Source organism: Bubalus bubalis, chromosome 7 (genome assembly GCF_019923935.1).
Source record: "Bubalus bubalis isolate 160015118507 breed Murrah chromosome 7, NDDB_SH_1, whole genome shotgun sequence".
Lineage (NCBI taxonomy): Eukaryota > Metazoa > Chordata > Mammalia > Artiodactyla > Bovidae > Bubalus > Bubalus bubalis.
The window spans coordinates 70,840,854-70,860,457 of NC_059163.1; the positions used below are offsets into that span (position 1 = coordinate 70,840,854).

The 19,604-nt window shown below is 46.0% G+C and overlaps 1 long non-coding RNA gene across 5 annotated transcripts; it reads right to left on the reverse strand.

The window, feature by feature from the left end:
- Nucleotides 1–7,765: 7,765 nt before the first annotated feature.
- On the reverse strand, nucleotides 7,766–11,621 carry LOC123334452. 5 transcript variants are annotated; one of them, XR_006552313.2, is made up of 4 exons: nucleotides 10,949–11,621; nucleotides 9,739–9,828; nucleotides 8,149–8,290; nucleotides 7,766–8,019 (listed from the first exon to the last, which is right to left on the reverse strand). It is a non-coding gene; the product is annotated as an uncharacterized LOC123334452 (long non-coding RNA). The 5 variants fall into 5 exon arrangements; XR_006552309.2 differs by having other exon boundaries at nucleotides 10,400–11,620; XR_006552314.2 differs by lacking the exons at nucleotides 9,739–9,828; nucleotides 10,949–11,621 and adding an exon at nucleotides 9,385–9,729 and having other exon boundaries at nucleotides 8,149–8,285.
- Between the last annotated feature and the right edge of the window lie 7,983 nt (nucleotides 11,622–19,604).

The window sequence follows — 19,604 nt, forward strand, 5'->3', positions numbered from 1 at the left end:
TTTGAGCATTCTTTGGCATTGCCTTTCTTTGGGATTGGAATGAAAACTGACCTTTTCCAGTCCTGTGGCCACTGCTGAGTTTTCCAAATTTGTTGGCATATTGAGTGCAGCACTTTCACAGCATCGTCTTTCAGGATTTGGAATAGCTCAACTGGACTTCCATCACCTCCACTAGCTTTGTTCATAGTGATGCTTTCTAAGGCCCACTTGACTTCACATTCCAAGATGTCTGGCTCTATGTCAGTGATCACACCATCATGATTATCTGGGTCGTGAAGATCTTTTTTGTACAGTTCTTCTGTGTATTCTTGCCACCTCTTCTTAATATCTTTTGCTTCTGTTAGGTCCATACCATTTCTGTCCTTTATCGAGCCCATCTTTGCATGAAATGTTCCTTTGGTATCTCTGATTTTCTTGAAGAGATCCTAGTCTTTCCCATTCTGTTGTTTTCCTCTATTTCTTTGCATTGTTGGCTGAAGAAGGCTTTCTTATCTCTTCTTGCTATTCTTTGGAACTCTGCATTCAGATGTTTATATCTCTCCTTTTCTCCTTTGCATTTTGCTTCTCTTCTTTTCACAGCTATTTGTAAGGCCTCCCAGACAGCCATTTTGCTTCTTTGCATTTCTTTTCCATGGGGATGATCTTGATCCCTGTCTCCTGTACAATGTCATGAACCTCATTCCATAGTTCATCAGGCACTCTATCTATCAGATCTAGGCCCTTAAATCTATTTCTCACTTCCACTGTATAATCATAAGGGATTTGATTTAGGTCATACCTGAATGGTCTAGTGGTTTTCCCTACTTTCTTCAATTTCAGTCTGAATTTGGCAATAAGGAGTTCATGGTCTGAACCACAGTCAGCTCCCGGTCTTGTTTTTGCTGACTATATAGAGCTTCTCCATCTTTGGCTGCAAAGAATATAATCAATCTGATTTCGATGTTGACCATCTGGTGATGTCCATGTGTAGAGTCTTCTCTTGTGTTGTTGGAAGAGGGTGTTTGTTATGACCAGTGCATTTTCTTGGCAAAACTCTATCAGCCTTTGCCCTGCTTCATCCGTATTCCAAGGCCAAATCTGCCTGTTACTCCAGGTGTTTCTTGGAGGCCTTAGTGTGTACCAAACAATGGGCTGAGTGTTTGGGAACCGATGATAAACAAGACTGAAGGCCCACAGTCTAGTGGGGGGTAAATGTGAAAACAAATAACTATACCCAAAAATGTAGTAAATGTGAGAACCTAAACTAGTATAAAATGCCATACGATCAGAGATGGGGGATGAACAACTGATCTAGAGAATCTGACAAATATACATAAATAAGGGGATATTTAATGTGGGTTTTTGGGAATGACTAGAAGTTCAGAGAGCAGATAATAGCAAGAAAAGGTATTACAGGCAAAGAAACAGTTATTCCAAAAGACAAATATGGGAACAATGTATGGAGGTGATGAGGGGGCAGTTTTGCCTCAGTCGTGTCTAATTCTGTGCAACCCCATAGACGGCAGCCCACCAGGCTCCCCCATCCCTGGGATTCTCCAGGCAAGAACACTGGAGTGGGTTGCCAGTTCCTCCTCCAATGCATGAAAGTGAAAAGTGAAAGTGAAGTTGGTCAGTCCTGCCCGACTCTTAGCGACCCCATGGACTGCAGCCTACCAGGCTCCTCCGTCCATGGGATTTTCCAGGCAAGAGTATTGGAGTGGGGTGCCATTGCCTTCTCCACAATAAAAACATAAACGTCCCCAAAATAGAACACTGCTGCAGAAAGCAAGGATCCTCCACTACTGGAGAGGTCTGAGGAGAGCGTACACAGCACTGCATCAATAAGAGAACAATCAGGTTAAATTCTGCCTAGACTCTTTAGCAGCCCTTAACGTGTTCCCTCTCAAGCTCGGCTCGCAGTGGAACTGGAGTGTTTGCAAGGTTAGGGGCGTGGCCTCGAAATCGCACCAGTCTAGCGAGAATCCTCGGTCTTGATTGACACCGCCTCTCTGAGCCTTGGTCTCCACACCTGTGGACTCTTAACACCTACCTTCAGTTCAGTTCAGTTCATTTCAGTCGCTCAGTCGTGTCCAACTCTTTGCAACCCCATGGACTGCAGCACACCAGGCTTCCCTGCCCATCATCAACTCCCGGAATTCACTCAAGTTCATGTCCATTGAATCGGTAATGCCATCCAACCGTCTCATCCTCTGTCATCCCCTTCTCCTCCCGCCTTCAATCTTTCCCAGCATCAGGGTCTTTTCCAATAAGTCAGTTCTTCGCTTCAAGAACCCAAAGTACTGAGGTTTCAGCTTCAGCATCGGTCCTTCCAATGAATATTCAGGACTGATTTCCTTTCAGATGGACTGGTTGAACTCCTTGCACTCCAAGGGACTCTCAAGAGTTTTCTCCAACACCACAGTTCAAAAGCATCAATTCTTCGGCGCTCAGCTTTCTTTATAGTCCAACTCTCACATCCATACATAACTACTGGAAAAACACCTACCTTACCTGCTAGAATTAAATGAATTACTGGTGTAGAGCACTCAACACAGTGTGTGGAGTGGAAGATGAGTCCACAATATATAACCTTGGATGAGGATGTCATAATTATCACAAAAAGTGAGAACTCCACTAGGGTAACTCTGACCTGCTCTTATCACCTGGGCAGTGTGGCGATGATGGGGGTGGCAGCTGCTGGCAGAAAACATGGCTGTGTGTGCAAGGTACCTGGGCTGGGACACCAGTAAGGAGAGTGAAGTCAGAAAGTGCAGAGTTGGATCCTATCTCCATTTAAAATGTTGGTATTTTGTTCATCATAGCTCTTTCTGCCCTAATTTTTATTAAAAAAAGAAAGTGTTAATATATTATGTATCTTGATTCTCAAACTTTTTAGCACCTCCTTAAAGTTTGTGCCCAAAGCAAATTAACTGCTCGTTCCCCTCCCCCAGCACCTCCTCAGGTATTTCCATGCAAAGCCCCTAGTAAGCATCCCTTGTGGGTTCCAACTTTCACCTTAAGGTCTTTTTCTGCAGGACCCCCTAGCCTGTGCCAGACCCTAAGACTCTAAACAAAACAACTCCTGGCTTGGTAATACCTGAGTTCACTTGATTTCTCTTCTTTTTTTTTCCCCCTTTTTTTTGCCCACCCTATTATGAATTTTATATAATTTTTAAAAAGAAAAAGAAAACTTTAGAATTGGAACAGTTGAGAGCTCTCCACCTGAAAATCAGCCCGAATTGTGTCATTACCCTGAGGAACCAGAGGAGTGAATTGAAATGAATACAGAAAATTCACACCACCTCCAAATGAGTAGTCTTAATGCAAAAGGAGCCTCGCTCAGAGGGCCTGTCTTCCAGGTGTAAAGTGCAGCCGGCTTCCCTAATCGACAGCATGGCCCGTTTAGCCAAGTGCGGAAGCCTTAATCAGCCTTAACATCAGCGGCTTCCTCAAGGCCTGGTTCCGCTGACTTTTCTCCCTCTGCAACATCCCTCAACAAGGCTGTTAAGTAATTCAGTTTGAAGAACTCTTATGGAGATCAATTTTACTAATGCACACACAGCATAATAGAGGCTGGGCTACTGTAGGGAGAGGAATCTCTTTTTTCAAATCAGAGAACAGGAATTACCGATCAGGTTGGAGCTGCAGCCTCACCATGCTTTCCCTGTGGATTAACATCTCCTGACTTGGCACTTTGCAGAAAGGTTACAACTATTTATGTCATGTGCAAGCCATGCATACCAATTAGAACTGCTGCACTGTTAAAATGGGCTTCCCTAGCGGCTCCGTTGGTAAAGAATCCACCTGCAATGCAGGATACCCAGGTTCAGTCCCTGGGTGGGGAAGATCCCCTGGAGAAGGGAATGGCTACCCACTCCAGTATTCTTGCCTGGAAAATCAGAGGAGCCTGGTGGACTACAGTCCATGGGGTCACAAAGAGTGCAACAAGACTTAGCAACTAAACCACCACCATAGCTTAAACTGGGACTTTTGTGGGGGTTTCAATGCAGGCATCAGAATCCTTGGATTTCTGGTGATAGTTGTCACTCAGAATCGGCAGCATGGCCCTCAACTTTGCATATGTATATATTCTAAGCTATTTCTTATCATACACAGTGTTCTTGGTTCCTTTATCAATTAACCCTTCTGTTATAAATATTTCTATTGTGAAAGTAAACAGTTATATTGTAAAGTCTGTAACTTAGCAACTATCCAGCAAGATGGAGATTTAGTTCAAAGACAAACCATGGTCTTGTGTGAAAAAGTATTCAAAACACACAGTCTTGATAGAAGTCAGGAATTAACAAATAGCAAACCTCATAAGAACAAAGAAAGCATTTCTAAAGGTAAGGGGCTAGGGTAATCTAGAAACTGGTCAGTGAGTCACTGTGGATAAAGATAAATAGCTGGGAAGTTGATGAATGTTAAATCCAACAGTTTATAATTAAAGTGAATAATCGAACTAAGATGCTATGAACCCCAGGATTGGGAGTCTCTATAAAAACTATTCTCTTAAAGCTATGTTTTCCCTGTAACAGAGCTCCCCATCTATATGCCTCTGTGATTCATATTTTTTTGATATCATTCTGGTTGTATATTAAGTACAGACTCAGCTTGAGCCCATGGAAAAGTAGGACATCAGAGAAGCACTGGCTCACCCAGGCTACTTCATACCACTTAGGAGATTAGCAATCTAAAAGCGCACACAAAACCTGCTTTAAAATGTCTTTTGCTTTCTGGCGTCTAACTTGAAATAAGCTTCCAGGAAGAAAAGATAAGGTGATGGGAGGGAGGGAGGAAATTAACATTGGTAGGGGACCTGCTATGTTGTCAGACGCTACACCCAGACACTTCACAGAACTTCTCGCTTAAGCTGGGTCATAATGACATGAAGTCATCAATCCTCTGGCCTTGTTCTCTTAGTTTTCAGAGAAGCCCTTTTACTGCAAAGTACCTTATGTGTCCAATTTTAATGACTCCTTTATTAGTTTGGATGCCAGTGACAGAATCACAATTCAAACCAGTCTTGGCAAAATCAGAGATTTATTAGCTCAACTGCAAAGAAAAACTAAGAAGCCAGACTGTGGGATGGGCAGAGATGCAGCCCAGCTTTATGACGGCGGGAGCTTGGAGAACGATTATAACCAGGATTATCTTCTACAAGTTTCCCCTTTCTCTCTAGGTATTGGTTATTCTTCTTCAGTGTACCCCTGCTTTTCTCCACACTTGAGGGGAAACGTGGCCCTCCCTAAAGCACCTGAGCTTGACATTGTGTAGCTTCTAGATCAGGAGAGCTGACTAATGCCTCTTAACCTCAAGACCAAAAATCTCAATAAGAAGACCATTTGTGATGGACACAAGCTGCCAGTGGTAGCCATGGGGACTGGAGGCGAGCACTTCCTGGGGGAAGGGGACAGTGGGCAGCAGTTCCCTTAAGGCTCCCTACATTCATCTAGAAAGTATTTCTCGCCTTAGCAAAGGCCTAGTTTAAATCCTAGCACATGGAGGCCTTCAGTAAATAGTTATGAATGTCAAGAGTGAAAAAGGGTTGGGGGGGAGGAATTAAAAGACAGGAAGTAAGGAGAATAGACAAAAAGCCAGTCTGGCCATGATTCCAGTTAAAGTGACATAGCTTCCCTGCAGGTGAGTTCACCACCTACAAAAGCATATTGAGAGCCCAGGGGAAAGTCACTCCTGTGTGTTTAGAAGCACGGGTGCCTTTACCCTCAGCTGACTCTCAGCTGGTGGGGAGCTCTGACCACACCGATTACGTGCTTAAGCTACCAGTGTTTCCAGGCTTATTTTATCTTCCCCTGCAATAATATATATATATATATATATTTTTTTTTTTTTTTTTTTTTTTTCCTTTTAGCAGCTGCCATGAGAATCTCTCCTCCAGGGAGTGACCCACTTTCATCAGGCAAATGCTTTAATAAACCACTCAGGCTCAGGTCAGCCGGGGCTGGGATTAGAGACACAGGTGGGGCTGCTCCGCATAAGATAAGAAAAGTGACTGCTCTGTTTTAGAGAAGGAGGGTAAGAGGGAGGTGGAGGAGGGGAAGAAGGGGGAGAACGAGGAGCAGAGAGAGGAGACTCCATGTCAACGGCACATTCAAAGAAGCCTGGGAAGAAAAAAGACCCATGTCTGAGGGTGTGTGGTGCCCTGGGCTCTGCTATGTGAGCACAAACCCACCCCCAACCCCACACATCCTTCACAAATAGCAGCAATTCAATTCCCCTGCACCCACAGAGGTGGCCTTCCTGGAGAAACCTGGAAAGGGAAGAGATTTTGTGTCCAGGTCAGAGTGGGGAATGTGAAGAGCCTGACCACCTGGACAAGGGGGCAACATCTGACCTGGGTTCCTGGCACCCACATGTGAAATGACCCCCACTCCAGGCCTTAGGTCACACCCGCGGGGAGCCCAGCAGGGCCCCAGTGCTGGTGTCCCAAGCTGAGGACTGCTGGCCTTCCCTCCCGGCTCCTTAAGGTGACAAGCTGAAGTTCTAATAACAATTCCATCTGGTAAGTGTAGCCCTGGTAAACAGGTCCCAGGCTCCTGTCACTCTGCCGGTCTTCTGGCCTGAGGTCGTATCCTCTCTGTTTTCTTCTCTCCTCCAGACACTGTGCTGTGCTTCCTCTCCCCCACCTCCCACCTGCATCTGGTGAGCTGCTCGTTGGCCTTAAGATCTCACCTTCCACGTTCCTTTTTCTAAAGAGGTTTCCTCTAGCCTCCGACACTAGACCTATGCCCCTTTGATATGACCATGATTTCCTGACTTATCTCCAGAAGCACCCTGATCATGTCAAATTAGAATTGTTTACTTGCCACTTCTCTGCCTGTCTCTCCCACTAGCCCATAAACTCGCCTGCTGTATTTACCACTGCAGCCCTCGCATGAAGCACAGCGTGGGTCCCACAGCAGCTGCTCCATAAATACCTATCGAATGTGTTGGATCTATAATCGAAGGCATAAGGCTCTGGGAAAACCACTCACAGCCAGTTGAGTCCAGATGGGTCCTCTCCCTTCCTCAGTGCCAGGCCCTCCCACTGCTCCCCATCAAAGTCATGCAGCTGTGGCTCTGCTATCAACAGTGACTCTTCTGACGCACCTGCCCGTAGAGTCTAAGATCCCAGCCTCAGAGCGGCGGGGAGAAAGGGGCTATCAAGCACAGGCCCGACCCTTTGAATGCTTCAGGCACAAGTGCCCCTCAGGGCAGAGCTTGGGGACAGTGATCCAGTGAAATGAAGGTGGTGTTAGGAGAGTGAGGCTAGGAGGCAGAGGAGTGACCAGGCCCCTGTAGCACTGGGTGTTGGGTGAGGGGTCGGGGAGGCTTCTCCTCTCTTCTGAGAGCCAAGGCAGTACACAGGTGAGGATGTTGGGGGAGGAAGAAAGAGGCCAGGCATGGGGAGAAGGAGAATTCAGCTTTATCTGAAATATTTTTACTTTTTTACAAGGAAAATTATCTCATGTAGTACTTGAGTGGTAAGAGGTAATAAAATTATCAGAAAGGAAGGGCAAAAGGCAGAAGTAAGAAAGTAAAGAAAGAAAAAAGAGAATGACTGAGGCAGAGAAGAGAGAGAGGAAGAGAAGAAGGAAAATCAAAAAGAATGTAATTTAGTAGATTCAAGAGTATTCTAGAGTCGATTCACTCTAGAAATATTAACTGGGCACCTATTTTGTGCCAAAAGCTCTTACAGGCACTAGGTTGGAAAAATGGATAAGATAGAAAAGGTTCCCTCCTTCATGGACCTTCTGTGTAATAAAGGAGGTAGAAAATAAACAAGTTAAGAAATAAATAACTTTATTCCAAATAGTGAGCAGTAAGAAAAATAAGAAGCCATCAGCATAAACAGAGGGAGAATGTTCACCAGTTATCTTTTGCACTATAAAAATCAACCGCCAGGGACCTCCCTGGTGGTCCAGTGGTTAAGAATCCTCCTTGCAATGCAGGGGTTGGTTGAATCCTCACTCAGGGGCATGCTGGGGGGCAACAAAGCCCAGGTGCCACAGCGAAAGATCCGTGTGCTGCAACTAGAACCTGAAGCAGCAAAAGAAAGTAAATTTAAATATATATATATATCTTTAAAGAGTAATAATCGTGAGGTTTTGCTCTTGACTCTCCACATTGGGCTGGGCTCTGTGGGGACAGTGTCTCCGCTCCACTCACTGTCACCGGGGCAGCTCCCAGGTGGGCGGCTGGGTCACCCAAGGCTGTTCTCCCACGTCTGGAGATGATGCTGGTTGCAGCTGCCACTTTGATGGGCCCATGGGCTGAAACACCTTCTCATGGCTTCTCTTCATGTCCTGAGCTTTCTCACAAAGTGGTGGGAAGGTTCCACGAGCAAGAGACAGAGAGTGACAGGGAGAGAAAGAGAGCGTGAGGCTGACAGTATATTGCCTTTCCTAATGCAGCCTCAGAGCTCATGAGTTCTATTCACAGAAGTGAGTCACTAAGGTTGGCTGGTACTGGAAGGGAGAGGAATTAGTCTCTACATTTCTATGAGAAGAACATCAAAGGATGTGTAGACATCACAGAGAGCCATGTGGGAGGATAGCCTCTTATACCAGATGGTTAGTAAAAGGAGTGCTCCAGAATCATCAGTCAAGGTTCTCCAGAGAGACAGGGAAGAGATATACATATACCTATACATATAAATTGACATAAACATATACATATGGGCTTCCCAGGTGGCACTAGTGATAAAGAACCTACCTGCCAATGCAGGAGAGATGTGGGTTTGATCCCTGGGTCAGGGAGATCCCTTGAAGGAGGGCATGGCAACCCACTCCAATATTCTTACCTGGAGAATCCCAAGGAGAGAGGAGCCTGGTGGGCTACAGTCCATAGGGTCACAAAGAGTTGGACACAACTGAAGTGACTGTCCACACACACACACATATATATTTATACACATAACATATAAATATATACATATTTGTATTTATCATATAGTTATATTTATTATATATATTTATATTACACATGCATACACACATACATAGGAAGAGATATTTATTTCAAGGATTGAAAGTGAAAGAAAATGAATTTGCTCAGTTGTATCCAACTCATTGCGACCCCAGGGACTGTAGCCTGCTAGTCTCCTCAGTTCATGGGATTTTCCAGGCAAGAATACTGGAGCGGGTTGCCATTTCCTTCTCCAGGGGATCTTCCCCACCCAGGGATCTAACCCGGATCTCCCATACTGCAGGCAGACTCTTTACTGTCTGAGCTACCAGGGAAGCCTATTTCAAGGATTGGCACATGCAATTATGCCAATTCTGCCCACTGTGCGAAGTGGCAAGTCTGAAGCCCATAGGGCAGCTGTTAGCTGGATACTCAGGTGGGCCTTGAATAGTTGGAAACCACTGGAAGATTCTGCAGGGTAGTGCCATTCTGACTCACCCCGTGTAGACAGGGTGCAGGTTGGAGGAGGGCGGCCCCGAGTCATCAGCTCCTGGATCAGGAGTCTGGAGGGAGCGGACGAAGGGGCATAGGCAGGGTAGCCCGTGCTTGCCAGGCCAGCTGAACAAGCAGCGTCAGCTGTGAGACTGACATGAAGACAGCAAAATGGGGTTCCTGATCTAAGAAAGTCAGGTCTGAGATGGAAGCTGCTCAACCAGCTTGAATCAGAAAAGCTGGAGAGTCAGGACAGGCTTGACCCATGGGCCCAGGGCTGCGCTGTCATCTGAAAGGCTTGGCTCAGCGGGTGATGCTGAAACCATGTGGGTGGAGGGAAGGGGAGGGGTGTTGGCTGACCCAGGAAGAGAGGAGAGAGACCACAGCGCTCTCCGTGACCAGCTCCTTCCAATCATCTAGTCACGACCACCAGAGCAGGGATTCGAGAACCTGAAAAAAGAAACAGAAAACAGATTGAAAAGAGTACTTCTCTGTTCCATCTCCCAAAAAGGCCACGAATGTGCTGAGATGTTAGGCGGCCCAGGAGACAGCTGGGAGGCGGTCGACATGCATTACTTATAAGACTCTGCTGAAATGTAAATTGAGGTGAGTTTATTGGCTCCCTTGGTCTTAAATGGAATCATGAAGTATTCATTGGGCCTTGCCAAGGCCTTTTCAGATCTGGAGCTCCGCGAGAAATATGTAGCATGCTAAGGTTACATTAATAAAAAATAAATAAATCCGTGTCCAGGAAACTTGTGCTTGTGCACTCTAAAACTGCCCATTCTGTAGATATTAATGTTTAATGTGTTTGTAAAAAGCAGTCGGCTTTGCAGAGCACAGCAACAAAAACACCCCGCCATCCTCCGTACTTAACATCTCAGCGCGGCGCCTAAGTGCCCGGGTGGAGGTGTTCTGAGCAGTGTCTGGCAGAGACACATTAAAAAGTTGCTTCGCTAAGAGGAAACGTGCTTGCTCACTGCTAAGGCGAGTTAGATTCAAACTTTCACCCACAGCTCACCCTGCTCAGGAGAAAGACTGAGAAGTGGATGTTCACAGAACTGAATCCATAATGACCAGACACTCTTTAAGGAAAGATCATGGCATTCAAATCAACAGAGTTTGTTTTATGGGGGAAAAACATCTGATAAACACTCAACTCGGAGAAGCAAAAATACTTTCTGGCTTCAGGCCACTTGTACCATCCCAGGCGTTTCCTAGAAATTTCTAGAAAGAGCACAGCGATCAATCTGACCCATTGCTTTCTTAGGCCACGGGGCAGCAGGCTGCACATCAGAGCAGCAGTGCTTGGTAGCTGTTTTGTTTTGCTTGGGATCTCAAGTCAGCACAGAGAAATGTCTGCTTCTCCTGATACTGATCTGCAGTCAGAAAACAGCTCCTAGCCCTGCCGGCTAAATCTCAGCCTCCCCATGTGCCTGTGGGTTACTTTTCATCCAGAGGCACCACTTGGAACCAAAGAGTGAAATGAGAAAGGGCTGGTGCAGAGAACAAAGCTGACCACCCAAGAACGGGAATGTATGATATACTCAAACGCATCAGGCACCCCCACCTTGCTGCTCACTGTCCAGCCAACTCAGCCAGCATCTGCAAAAGAGGAATGTGGAAAGCAGAACAAGGTTGTCATTGTCCTTCACCTCCATATCCTGACAGTCAGCTGACCCAGCAGACCCATCTCTGAAGTCAGGGACCAAGCCTGCAGAGAGAACCCTAACTGCTTGAGAAATGCTGGGAGACACTGGGAGCTCTGCTTCTTATCCTGAGTGAGGGAGCCTGGCTTACGACCCTCCCAAGGAAGCTCTGCTTGTCACAGCCTGTATTGTGGGTTGAGTTGTGTCCCCTAAAAAGACACATGGAAGCTCTAACCCCTGGTTCTTGGTCTTCCTGGTGACTTCGACTTGAGGATTAGAATAATGATGTTAATGCTGGTTAATAATATTCTCATCTGATTTAACAAGGATCCTTAGCTTACTTCAGTGTTTTTTGAAGCTTAAACTCAGAAATTTATGTTCAAGAAATGTCTTTTCTCAAGAAGACACTAGGAACGTAACACACAGCATTAATGTAGAGCAGGCGAGTCTCTGCTGTGGGATTAACAGGGGATTTTCTGCACAGGAGAGGGGAAGGTCTGCAGGCGCATCAGAGCCTGAGCGTCTCCCTAAAAGATGCTGAAATCTTCACCCCCAATACCTGTGAATAAAGGCAGTGCTGTGACTGTGACCTCGTTGCTGTTGTTCAGTCGCTCAGTCGTGTCTGACTCTGTGACCCCATGGACTGCAGCCCGCCAGGCTTCCCTGTCCTTCACTAACTATCTCCCGGAGTTTGCTCAAACTCATGTCCATTGAGTCAGTGATGCCATCCAACCATCTCATCCTCTGTCGCCCCCTTCTTCTCCTGCCCTTAATCTTTCCCAGTATCAGGGTCTTTCCCAATGAGTCAGCTCTTCGAATCAGGTGGCCAAAGTGTTAGAGTTTCAGCATCAGTCCTACCAATGAATAGTCAAAGTTGATTTCCTTTAGGATTGACTAGTTTGATCTCCTTGCTCTGACTTTCCTTGGGAAACAGAATCATTGCAGACGTAATCGAGCTAAGATGATGTCATCCTGGATTTGAGTGGGCCTTACTCCAATGACTGGTGGCCTAATAAAGACAGATAGATGTGGTGGTGCTCAGAAACATGGAAAAGACCACGTGAAGAGAGCGGCAGAGTTGCCATTGTGCTACCAGAGCCAGAGAACACGTAGGGCTGTGAGAGTCACCAGAAGGTGGAGGCGATGTGGAAAGATATTCCCCCAGAGCCTTCAAGAAAACATGGCAAGCTCACACCTTGATTTCAGACGTCTGGCCTCCAGGACAGTGAGAAAATACATGTCTGCTGTTTTAACCCTCCCAGTTCGTGGTAATTTATGCAGCAGCCAGCCCTAGGAAATGAATACACCCCAAGACACATGGTTGTAGCAGAGGGATAAGCAACAAAAATCTTGGTGCCAGTGCTGGCAGGAACCCTGTGGTAAGAATGCGGGTGTCCACACCTGGCCCCAAAGGGGCTTCCGGATAGGAATGCACTGAAGCTGCCTACAGAATCCCACCTGGGCAGGATGTAGTCAGGGCATAACCTGTTCAGGAGAAAAGCAAACCACAAAGAGATAGCTTGGGAGATTCTTATAGCATGTTCCATCAGAAAGAGATATATTTTTTAAATGAGGATACTGAGGTCCCAAGTGGGGCAGTGATTGGCCCAAAGTCATACTGCTGGACAGAACGAGTCCAGGTCCAGAACTCAGGTCCTGATGCACCTGTAGACCTTCTCTCCTCCACACACAATCCTCTGTCAACCCTACAGCAGGGACTTGCTAGGAACCACGTTAATGCTCTTCATGAATGTCAACAAAAAAAGACGTTTCTTAAACATAAATTGGAATAAAAGCTTTAAACACTCTATTACACTAAAGCACTGCAGTAGGCAAAGTGTCCATCTTAAACCAGGTAAAGGGACTATTGTTATTATCATTTTAATATTCAAGTCAAAATTATCAGTAAGCCCAAGAATGCCACTTTCCTCCCATGTCCGGTTTCAAGGAAACAACCCACAGAAATTGAATCACAGTTTCAGCTAAATACATATTTAATTCCTTATGTATTTTTTATATTTTGCTTTGTGCAGGACTATTTACCTAGTTAATGATGAAGTGAAATCCTTTGTCACCAAGTTGATAGAGTTTTTTCCTTCCTCAGTCTTGAAGTGCCCCCTAGTGAAATGTTTTCATATTTAATAAGCTGAGAAACTGCTGCAAAGATTTTCATAGAGCTGAAGAGAATTTTAGAAAGAAATAGGGGCAACAGTGGAGGTGAGGGGAATTGTTCCCTTGTTTCAAGGGGATTTGAACATGATTGTTTTAAAATCTAGTTGGCAGCCCATTTCTGTTGATATACGCTCACTCACGTGGAGTGCCTGCCAGACTGGTCCCTGAGACAGGCAGATTTCACCGACAGAAATTCCGCCAGAGAAATCTTGCAAGCCTGCTTGCACCTAGGCAGAAGGAACAGCCGCCCCGTTCAACACTGTGACCACAGAGGAGCTGGAGATTCAACCAGTCACTCAAGCCATTGCCATGAAACTTCTGTCAATTTTGTGCCTGAGCAATTTTAGGAAGCATCTTTTCAGGATAGGAAATCTGAGAGTTGTCCTTTGGTTATTTAAAGTCTTGCAAATTTGTACCAAAAATAGCATTTGATGGGGGTCATGCATGTGTGGAGGTAAGGATCTATGGGGACTCTGTAATAAAAAATAAAGTGTATTAGTTAAATAAAAAAAAAAAAATTTAACCCGCAGCACTTGGTAAAGGAAAGAAATCACTCAAAGAACTAAACATCAGAGAGGCAACTAAACATCAGCTTCATCCAATCAACAGTTTACAACCTGGCCCCTGCATCAGAGTTAGCTAGAGGGTTTTATAAAATACTCATCCCCTATCGCCACCCTCAGAAGTTCAAATCTGATTGGTTTAGGGTGGAGTAGGCATCAGTCTCGGAGAAGGCAATGGCACCCCACTCCAGTACTCTTGCCTGGAAAATCCTATGGACGGAGGAGCCTGGTGGGCTGCAGTCCATGGGGTCACTGAGGGTCAGACACGACTGAGCAACTTCACTTTCACTTTTCACTTTCATTGGAGAAGGAAATGGCAACCCACTCCAGTGTTCTTGCCTGGAGAATCCCAGGGATGGGGGAGCCTGGTGGGCTGCCATCTATGGGGTCGCAGAGAGTCGGACACCACTGAAGCAGCAGTAGCAGGCATCAGTCTTCTTTCAAAAGTCTCCCCAAAGCAAGGCTATGTGCAGCCAAGACTGACTGAGATGACGGCCATTGTTCAGACTCTAGATCTCACCGAGGCACATTCTGGCTGGTGATCTGGGTTCTCTTGGGGTCCATCCACTATAGGCAGGGGGATAGGAGAGCCTCACCATGCAGAAGGAATGGGCCTGCAGGTTCCTTGCCCCCTGGACCCTTGTAGCAAGTCAGTAAAGTTGCATCTGCTTCTGGATTGACTTCCCAGATGAGTGGCTCATGGGGTGATTCAGATCCCCACGTCCACTCAAATTATTAGAGTGATTTCATTAACTGAAATGTGCCACAAAGTAATGCTGCTGTGCAACCTGCACCCCAACCAGACTGTGGTGCTGCTGTGGGGGGCAGAGTGTCCCCTCTAGGCATGGACTTGGACACCTGATAAGCTGGCAATACCACCAAGAAAGGCTTCTATAAAATACAGATTCCCAGACCTGCCCCCAAGCTTCTAAACCAGTCTCCAGAGAGAGGACTGAGGAGTTTGGATTTATGAACGCTCCCTGGGTTATTCAGATGTGTTTCCAGGTACAACAGCTACTAATATATGAGAAAGTGAGTCTGAGTTTCAATTCAGGGAATTCTGAGTTCAAGCCCGTTTTGCCACTTAAGAGCTGTGTGGCTGAGCTTAAGTTGTTTGACCACTCTGAGACTCAGTCTTTCTGTCCAAGACAAATGCCTTCCCTCATAGAATTGGAGTAAGATTTAAATTTAAGAGTGTGTGTAGGTATCTGGCCCCACGTGCAGTGGGGCTCAGTCAACAGCAACAGTGCCTTGACTAAGCTTCCAGTAACTCAGAATAAGACTCTAGACCCACTCACCTGAGCAACGTTACTTAATTTTTCTTAAGTTGTTTTCTCATAAAATAGGGGTAGTAATAATGAACAACATAGTTCTTTTGAGGATTAAATGAGTTAATTCATGGAGAGCAAAACTCTTGGAACTCTCCTAGGATATAGTCAGTGCTCAGCATTGACTGAGCACATAATAAGCTGGATCTTACTATGTCCAGCTTCTGTATCTTTGTTCATTTCATTAACCCCATTTTCAAGGCCTAATGAACATCCCACCTCTTCTGCTCCCAGGGAGCCACAAGAAATCATCAAATGCAGTGGGATAACCTGAGCCTTTGGAAGCCAGTGGTCCTGGGTGGGGGGAGGGGGGTCACAGGACCTCTTGACATCATCCAATGGCCCCCGTGAATACACCACCCATCCCAATAGCCCAAGAAAATGTGAACCCAAAGATTGATGGGAAGGGACATCCAGGTGGGAGAGGGGGATCAAGGCAGACTCCTCACCTGTTGCACAGCAAACCTAACACTTCTCCAAGTGACCTCTCTTAGGGTCAGTGACACTCATCCTTATGCCTGAGAGCAGCTCTTCTTTTCCCATTAGACAGAGACGAGCAACACTTATTTCTGACAGCTTGACACTCGTGACCCCTTTGCTTAGCCCACAAGGGCTCCACTAGAGCCTGGGCACTGCTTGTAGGAGTAAACGCTCTGGGAAAATCACTGGCTCCCATGGGACACTGTAAAAACCTATAGGACTGTACAAGAGAGTGTGTTGTCGACTCTGCAACCCCACCGACTGTAGCCTGCCAGGCTTCTCTGTCCGTGGAATTTTCCAGGCAAGAATACTGGAGTGGCTTGTCATTTCCTTCTCCAGGGGATCTTCTTGACCAAGGAATCCAACCCAAATCTCCTGCATTAGTGGGAAGATTCTTTACCACTGAGCCCACTAGGGAGCCCAACAACACAGTGACCTTAATGTAAAATATGGACTTTAGTTAATTGTTCAACAGTTGTAACAAATGTAGCACATTAATGCGGGACGTCAATCACAGGAGAAACTGGTGGGTATGGGACAGGGAATGGAGTCTGTGAGAAGTTGCTGTACTTTCTGCGTAGTTTTTCTATAACCCTAAAAGTGCTTTAAGAAATAAAGTCTATTAATAAAAAAAAAAAAGTCACCCTGTGACTCTCCCTGTGTCAACCACAAATCAGCACTTGCTGTGGGCTTGCCATCTACCTTTATAGGGATTAATCATGTGCTGCTGCAGCTGCGGACCTCTAACACCCCCTGAAGGATTTCAGGGTGGAGAGCAGAACTGAGGCACTCTGTGCTCCTGGAAAACTAGCAGGACAGGCCTTTAGATAGTCAGATATTCTCAGGAGCTGATTTTCTGAGCCCAATTCTTATATCTCCTCATCTCTAAAAAAGCACTAAAATCCTTCATGGTGACAATTGTTTCTCGTGACTAGCAAAAGCTTTATGAAACCAGCAGAAACTTTCTACAAAAAATATGTGCTTGATTGCATGTACTCCCCCTTTGCCAGAATCACATGTATACTGTCTTTTCTCCACTACCTCTTTGGAGCAGTTTCTCAGAGCTATCTGAGGTGCTGGCTCCCAGGCTGCAGTCCTCACGTGCATGAGTGAGAAGTTGTTTCAGTCGTGTCCAAATCTTTGTGACCCTATGGACCAGACCATCGGAAAAGGCAATGACACCCCACTCCAGTACTCTTGCCTGGAAAATCCCATGGATGGAGGCACCTGGTAGGCTGCAGTCCATGGGGTCGCTAAGAGTCGGACACGCTTGAGCGACTTCACTTTCACTTTCATGCACTGGAGAAGGAAATGGCAACCCACTGCAGTGTTCTTGCCTGGAGAATCCCAGGGACAGGGGAGCCTGATGGGCTGCCGTCTATGGGGTCGCACAGAGGTGGACACGACTGAAGTGACTTAGCAGCAGTAGCAGCACCAGACCATGGCCCATGCATGCACCAGGCTCCTCTCATATTGCCCCAGAGAAACTGAACTCACAACTCTCACACTGTGCTTTTTTTTTTTTTCAGTTGACACTTGGAATGAAAGAAATAAAGCCTAAACCACCACAGTGAGAACCAAACATCAGCCTGGAAAATCTAATCTCTGTGCCTCGCAGGCCCCAGTGTGGTGACTCCTCAACCAGGCCACCAGCCCCCAGTACCAGGTTCCCAAGGTGGAGCTGCCAGCACTCCGCCCCTGCCATCAGAGCACCTGTGGCCCCTCCTTAATCACAAAGAGCTTGCTACCTTCCCTCTAGGCTCATATTCAAGTGTAAATGAACCAGCCCAGTGGAGATCCCAGGTGGGGGCTTTGATTTTTACATCCCAGCTGCTCCCAGGGCTGAAAATTATTTGCTCACAAAGGTGAATCCTTTCTCCTGGGCTGCTTCTGCCAGCAACATTCCCCTCGCCTGCTCCCTGATGAATGTGAGCAGAGGACCACAGGCGGAAATTCTGCACGCCCCATTGGGCCAGTCACCAGGAAATCTATCCAGGGCTGATGAGAGCTACATCTGCCCACCCCGACTTAGCCAATTTGTCTGCCCTGAAAAAAAAATTACATTGAAAAAAATGTCCAATTTTAAGGCAGAGGTTGTTTTTTTCATTACTGTGAAATGTTTAGTATAAAGGGGTATTTATCACCCTCTGCTGACTGCATTCCCCTCTGTTTGCTAAAAATAAGGAGCCCAGTGTTCTCGTTATCCTGAAGGTGGTTAAACTTGTGCTAGCAAAGCTGCCAGGGGACTAAGTTGCACCCAAGAGTGTACCAGGGGCACAGCCAGGTGAAATGCTTGAATAGTGTTTCCAACAGGCACCTTGACAAAAACAAAACAACGACCATAGATCACAATAAGGAAGGAAGAAAGAAGATACTGTGGTTTAAAAAATAATAATAAAAGCATCCTTAATGTAAAAATTTCCCTCTGTTCAGGACACCAAAAGGAATATTTCCTAGAAGTTGAACCTCCTCTTTTAACCTTTGGATTATCCTCTCACCCACTCTTTGCCCTATTCCCCTCACATAATCCTGGTGGGTATAGAGTTCACCCAATTCCCCTGATCAATGTGTATCTTGACAAGAAAACTCCACTGATTACCACTCCCTCTCCCCATCTATCTCCTGGAGGAGCATAGCACCCAGCTCAGATCCTGGCCTGAGATTTGTTGACAGAGAAAAGAAAGACAGGCATCACTAACCCCCATTCACAGAGGGCAAGGAGAGACCAGAGAAAGAGGCAACCCACTCCAGACTGGCAGGTGACAGTTTTAATAAGCCAGGGAACTTATATAGGAGACTTGACTGGATGCCACAAGTTGAATAGATCTCAGTACCCCCCAGTCAGAATTTTAAGTTTATCTAGAGGCCTTAATGGGATTCAGTCATGTGTACCATAAAGATGGCCTCAGCACCGCTTTGCTCTCTCAAGGCTGCATCTTTGCAAAGGGCTTCCACTGTGAGAACAGTGGGCAGGAAGTACATTCCGAGGACAGGTCCAACTGGTGAGGTCCAACCTGCAATTATGTTCTCTTCATGACCTCCTCCAACACTGTAAGTGATCCAGCTGTGGTAACAACCCGGGAAAGTACCAGAGAGACAGATACAACCAAGAAGACTGATCTGACTCTCCACCCTATGATCCTGCCACAGCACGGCTCTGCGACCGCTGGCAGGGGCTTCATGGTGTGATAACCCAGCTATTGGCTGATGCATGGAGATCAGCCTAGATTAGCAGACAACCTCTAGCCTGTGCTTAATGGGTCTTCAGCCCTGTTCCAATTCCTTGCATACGTATGTGAAACGAAAGTTTCTCAGTTTGCAAGAAACCTCAGAACTGAGAAAGAATGTTGATGCTTATATACTGTGAATGGAAAATTCAAAAAAAACCACTAATTGTACACTTCAGTTAAAATGCTAAATTTTCTGTTCTGCATATTTTGCCACAATTTTTCCTTGTTTAAAAAGAACATGACATGCATTAACTTCTAACAGCATTTGACTCCCTTCCAAGTTACGTTTTGTCCCATAATTCTTCTCCAGTCCCTTCTTTTGCCTGAGAAGAGGTATTTCTGAAGGAGAAGCAGTTGGCTTCTTACCCAGGTGCCTCTTACCCTATTCTCAGTCATCAAGCTGTTAGAAAGATGAACTGGGCTAGATAAATAATCATGACAGGAACCCCTTGGCTTTCTTTTTAAAATGTTTGTAACCTGCTCCTTCCGTTAATATACCATGAACATTTTTCCTGTCCCTTCACTGTGATCTTCAACATCTGCATAGTATTCCATCTCTGGTTGCTTCATCTTCATAAGAGCACTGCAGTGAACCTCACCCTATGTACACATTTGTGCCCTCCTCCAAATATTTTCAAGGTTTTTTATTTTGTTTTGTTTAGAATTCACAGATAGAGCCACCTCCTTTGTCCCCGCCACTGTATCCCCACACTGCCCTCCAACACTCCCAGGAGCTCATCTTGGCTCACTCTACCCAGCAGAAGATCCTGGGAGATCATCCCAGTATATCTCATCAACCGGACA